The sequence below is a fragment of the Equus caballus genome, chromosome 17, assembly GCF_041296265.1.
Source record: "Equus caballus isolate H_3958 breed thoroughbred chromosome 17, TB-T2T, whole genome shotgun sequence".
Taxonomy (NCBI): domain Eukaryota; kingdom Metazoa; phylum Chordata; class Mammalia; order Perissodactyla; family Equidae; genus Equus; species Equus caballus.
Genome location: NC_091700.1, coordinates 100,047,321 through 100,053,306, shown reverse-complemented (window position 1 = coordinate 100,053,306; position 5,986 = coordinate 100,047,321). Strand labels below are relative to the sequence as shown.

The 5,986-nt window shown below is 44.9% G+C and overlaps 1 long non-coding RNA gene across 1 annotated transcript; it reads right to left on the bottom strand.

Annotated features, from left to right (window-relative positions):
* On the bottom strand, positions 1-5,330 carry LOC138918578 (uncharacterized). The gene is made up of 2 exons (XR_011428108.1): positions 4,267-5,330; positions 1-927 (listed from the first exon to the last, which is right to left on the bottom strand). It is a non-coding gene; the product is annotated as an uncharacterized lncRNA (long non-coding RNA).
* Between the last annotated feature and the right edge of the window lie 656 nt (positions 5,331-5,986).

Sequence of the window (5,986 nt, the reverse complement as noted above, 5' to 3'; positions counted from 1 at the left end):
TTTTATTTTCCTGTGATCGCAGTCTTAGCAGTTTTAGTGTCAGGGTAATATTTCCTCATAGGATGAGTTAGGAAGTGTCTCTCCTCTTCTTTTTTTGAGGGGGGGCAGGGGGAAGAGTTTGTGAATGCTTGGTGTTAATTCTTCCTTAAAAGTTTGGTAGAATTCACCAGTAAAGCCATCTGAGCCTGGGCTTTTCTTTGTAGAAAAAGTTTAAATTACTAATTAAACCTTTTTAGTTGTTATAAATCTTTTCAGATTTTCTACTACTTCTGGAGTCATTTTCAGTAGTTTCTGTTTTTCTAGGAATTTGTCCATTTCAGCTAAGCTATCTAATTTGTTGGCATAGAGATCCACTTTCTATTGACTTCTTATTTTCACAAAGTGTGAAGGCAAGGTGGCTTCATAATTCCTGAGAGCAGCTGCCTGCATTCGTCTTTCTTTCTCTCATCAGGACCTTCTTTCCTTTGCCCTCGGTGTCTCCAACCTGCTCAGTCTGAGCTCTGCTCTCAGCATCTTCCCCAGAGCAGAGATTTGCTCTGGAAGGGCACTTCTCGACAGTTCATAGGGTTCACACCTGCTCCTTCAAGTTTTTGCTGTGGTCACATTGCAGCCGCCTGAAAACTGGAATCCATAGACCCCATCGCAGTTTGGGCTTCTGCTCTGTTTGTCTTGCTGTGCCTCTTGGTTATTAGGACCCACGGCCACTTTAGGACTGGTCTCAAGGCCATCAGGTATCCCACTGCCTTCCCTCCATGGTTTGAAACACAGATAACAATACTATGTGTGTTTTCTAGTTGTTGCTAATGTATTCTCACCTACTCACATTTCGAGGGTTATAGAAAAACCTTGTCATGTGGTCTTGTTGTAGATGTTGTCTGTGGGTTTGGGGGGCCAATTATTTAAGTTCTTTGAGCCTCAGCTTCCTTCCTGTAAAATAGGATAATACATAAAAATAAGGCAGCTGTAAAAGATGCCTTGCATGTGAAATGCATTTTATAAATATTGTTTCACTAACTTCTCCTTTAATGTGGAAATACTGTAGCCCAAACATTGCATATTTAAACTCTCTACTTAATTTATAAGTTAAATTAGTATTAAGGTATTTTTGAATAAACTGAAAAGATGTATAGGTACAAATTAAGTTTAAAATGTAAAAATACTAATAAAATTAGGAAAATGCAGAACACTAAACATCACATACTTTACTAGCTAGCATGTGGCGGTGTTCCTGGTATAATCTGAGACAACATTAAGTAAATATATCTGCTTAATTTTAGAGTACAAAAGGTAGAGATCAAATTTTAAATTGGAGCTGTAAATATTTAACTCAGACAAATTATCCATTAGTTTTTTAATCATAAAAATAAATCAATTAAACTTGTATTACATAAGCTAGTGATAATTTTTCTCCGGTAAGTTTTGTTTATATCGACTGCCTGACTGGCTATGATAAATTGTCCTAATAGTTTCTTAAAGAACCAAAAATCACGTTTAAATCCTTGTTATGATGGTATTGCTCAAACCTGATTTGGGGTGTCCCGTAACCTTAAGCTTCAAAAAGGCGTATGTGTTGTTATTGCTTCAAAGGTGTTCGTTTGTTGGTTGAGAAAATCATAAAGAATAACTAAACCAATACACTAATAGCTAAACAAATGTTACCTAAACTCGTGCACAAAACAACAGGCAATCTTAATTAGAATAAAGGAAGAAAATAAGCATTTTTCCTTGGTCAATTTTCTTGAAATAATGAGAAAGTTTTCATAGTCTCAATACAACAATAGCTGGCCGTGCTCAAAGAAGGTGAGTTAATCTCCTCTATAGTGTATTCTTTTAAAAAAAAAAAAATCATTAAATGCACTAAACAGAGACCAAAGGAGGACATTATATAGCTCACACCAGTGGCTCTCAACTGAGGCTTATTCTGTCCCCTGAAGACATTTGGCGATACCTGCAGATACTTTCGATGGTCACGCCTGGGCAGGGGGGTGGTTAGCTACTGGCGTCTCGTGGGAAGAGGCCGGGGAGCCTACTAAATGTCCTATGGTGCACAGGACGGCCCCACAGCAATGAATCACCTGGTCTGAAATGTCGATAGCACTGAGGTTGAGAAACCTTGGCTTCCAGTGATGTCCTGGGTGTGGATGGACTCACGGATCCAGATCAGATGTCAGAATGATTTACTTTCCTGTAGCATGCCCATTTTAGAGGCCAGATAGCAGCCTCAAACAAAATTATGGTGGAGGCGGCATTTGTAACATTGCCAAGATTCGCAGACACTATTGGCGCTTATCACGGGGATTTTGTCGTGTTCAAGTCTAGAATTGCATTGAACCAGCTTTAAGGAAACTAAGAGAGGTTGAATTTTTTTTAAAGAATTATTTTAAAGTTCACCTCATTGTTCCCATGCCACTGGACAAAAAAAGAAATGAAATAAGTTTTGCTTGAGGGTCATTGGCAAAACTCAATATGGAGCGCATTCTGACTCATAAGAAAGAACTTTCTGGTAGGCAAAGCAGACCCACTGGAATAGGCTACCCAGCAGGTCTTGAGCTCTTTCCCACCAGAAACGTTCAAGCGCAGGATGGACAACTGTGCAGGGATGTTGCAGAGGCCGTGCCAGGCTAGAGGGAGAGTTGATTATAGGACCTTTATGGCTTCTTCCAACTTTGATGTTCTTGACTTTAGAGTTGAATTAGGCTGGCAATAAGGCTGCTTGGGGAAGTACTTCCACGAGGCTCTGAAAACTACAATGAGCATTTGTGGAGCTCCCCACCGTTTCCGCAGCACCGTCCTGGACTTCACTTCACGTGAGAGTCTGAAGCTATCAGTGCTCTACTTGCGTCCATAGCAGACAGAAGCCGTGGAAGAGGACGTGGAAGAGGAAAAAGAAGCCATGAATAGAAGAGAAGGAGATGAGGAGCGATGGCAGTATGGGTGGGCACGGACATGGAAAGGAGCAGAAGCCAGTGGAGCCCAACTCTTGTAGCTTAAGTCTCCATCTTTTCTATAAGCTTGTTTATTTAGAAACATACATTCTAAAAATTTGAGTCATATATGAACTGATCAAAGTATATATTAACAATTTCATAGCTCTGCTATTCTGAGTCACAAATAACAAGACGGAGAAATTTTTATTTACGAAAATTCTTCTTCAGAAGAATATGTTTTCATATAGACAAGGAGAACTGATCGGTGGTTACCAGGGGAAAGGGGGTGGTGGGGGGAGGGCACAAAGGGTGAAGAGGTGTACCTACAACATGACTACCAATAATGTACAACTGTAATTTCACAAGGTTGTTAACTATCATAATCTTAATAAAAAAAAAAGAATAAGAATATGTTTTCAGAACAAATACTTAGGTAAGTTGCTAGAGGCAGTGTACCCACACAAGCAAAGATGACTGCATGGGGAAAGGATAGGGACTAACTTTGCTCCTAAGAGACACACTGGCCACTCCACTCAGCACAGAACATCGTTTACTTCTGTTATGAGGGACAGTACAAAATCTGGGACAAGATAAGGAGCTCTATTTTCTTAACTAACAAAGCATTTCCAACAGGGATCATCAAGGTTCCTTCCATTGGCAGCAGGAAGAAAGGAACTTCTCGGTGAGCCCCAGGAAAGGAGGTGCTGCCGCGTGAGTATCCACTGCAAAGGGTCCCCTAGGATCCTGTGAAATCACAGCTTCGGATTCCATGGGTGTGGGTGGGCCTGAGATTCTGCAGTCCCAGAACGTTCTGGCTGCTGTTGCTCCTGGCACGGATGGCACTTTGAGGAACAAAGTCCAAGTTGCTTCTTAGGGGAATGAAGTGCAGAGACTCCTTTTCATGGCACTTTTTGTTAACCTTAACCAACTGATTTTTCCCACAGCCTTTTTCAGTTGAGGAGAAAGAAGTGAGGGATGCAAGGGAGGGGGCTCTGTGGTTGGCGATGCCTTCTACAGATGCGGAAATTGAAATCAACAGACACGTATTCATTTCCCCCTTTCGGTGGGTGGCTGACCATGCAGGCCCCGTGTGCTGTGGGCTGTGCAGCGTCCATCCAGGGGAACATGGTCAAGAGGTGAAGGTCGTTAACAGCAATCTGGACTTCATGGGCACTTCCCGAAGAATCCATCACAACTCTACAGTTCTTACATTCCCTTCCTCTGTGCCTCTCACTGCTCTCTGGGCATCTTTCTCCGTCCTAAGTCGGCGCTCGCCACCAAAACGACACCCAAGCCGCCCGGCCCCGGCCTCCTTGCCAGTGTCCCAACCTCCTCTTACCTGGACGTCCTCACCTGGGGAGGCGAGTCTTCTCCATGGAGGCAGTGGTGTCCCTGGGTGTGTCTTGGAACTTCGTGGGGTGTTTTTGGTTGTCCTGGTGACTGAGGCAACCAGTGATGCTGGGTGTCATTTAGGCGTCTTTCATGTCGTCACACATCAGGGGTCTTTAATGACGTTCATACAGTGAAGGGCCTCCTTCTAATCATCCGAGTCTAGAACCTAATTCACTTTACGGACAAACCCGAAGTATTCGTGTGGGGTTTTAATACAAACTGTGCGCTGGCTCTTCAAGCTCCCGCGTCTGCCTGGACCCCGGTTTTGCTATTTTTCTCTACTTCTTGCACAGTATCACCTCTGAACTTCCTTCTTAAAACTCAAAACAAATACATTAATCTAAGAGAGCGTCTGACTACTCTATCATGTTCTCTACCACGATCGTGCCTGAGAACTTACCGACTTAAACATGTGTCATTTTGTGACAAATTACTCTTGGTTTCTCCTTTATATCTTGCTGAGTGCTAATTGGGGCACTACATAGATTTTTCAACAGTTGTGAGGGAGGGAGGTCAGACCCCGCGTGAGTTTCGTTTGAGGATAGTGACGGTGGCGTTGGAGTTGCGGGTTGGCCTGGAGGGCTGAGGATGCTGTCCTGGCATCCCTGCCTGCTCCCGTTTTCCTCTGCGGGTCTCAGAGCCTGCTGAGAAGGTCCATGACCGGGCAGGGGCTCCGGGACAGGGTGGGGGGTGGGGTGGCCAGGGACGAGAAGGGAGACAGAAAGTGTGAGCACGTCAACATGTTTTCTCTTATCCCTGTCACACGTGTGTGTAGTCACCGTTAGACCAAAATATCCGGCAAATACCATATCATAGTCTCTCTTATTTCCAGGTGTAAAATGTATTGTCTCAGACTAGAGACTGTAGTCCATGTAGGGTCCCAATATGTCTGTATTTCTGCTCTATGCTCCCTCCCTCCCTCTCTCTCTTTTTTCTTTCTAATACGGACGCAAGTATCAAATTTCCACTTTATTTGAGGCAACCAGCTCCACGTAATTTCCGTCAAGCCACCTGAAAAAAACCATTAACTGAGAGGAGAAGAAAGCCTGAAAGCTTGTCCCTTTTAACTTTAAACCAAAGTTAAAAAACTACAAACTGAAAAACTAGACACACTGACATTTGCAAATGTAACTTCCTAAGCTCCTGGCCTGCGCCATAAATTATTTAACCCGTGAAACTAAACCGTCACACGGAAGCCTGGGGCCCTGGTCAGACAGCGCAGGGAAGTCAGCGGAGAAGCTGTGTCAGGGTTTGCACCCGGCTGACGCACATTCCAAGCGGCACTTAGCACTATAAATACCCCCAACGCCAGCAGGGTTTGGGGCGGCCCCTTCCAGGCTCGTGGTGTGAGTCTTGATGGATAGGTGACGACTGGAGGTTGCCAGCTGCACCCCCACCCCCGACCCCACCGTCGGCGGGGTGGCCCAACAGGGCGTGTGGAGGAGGGAACTGCAGTTGGCGACATTGCCTTCAAGTCGGCCAGACTTCGTCCAGGGCCACCGTGCTGTGGTGTGAAGGTGCCGAGGTCGGAACTCTGGACCCTGGGTGGCCAGCTCGTCCTGGCACCCCAGGACTTTCCCGGGTTAGCATGGAAAGTCCATCCCCCCAGAAACCCCTCGATTTGGAGCAAGTCGGGGTGCGGGTCGCCCTGTTCCTCTAAGTCACCA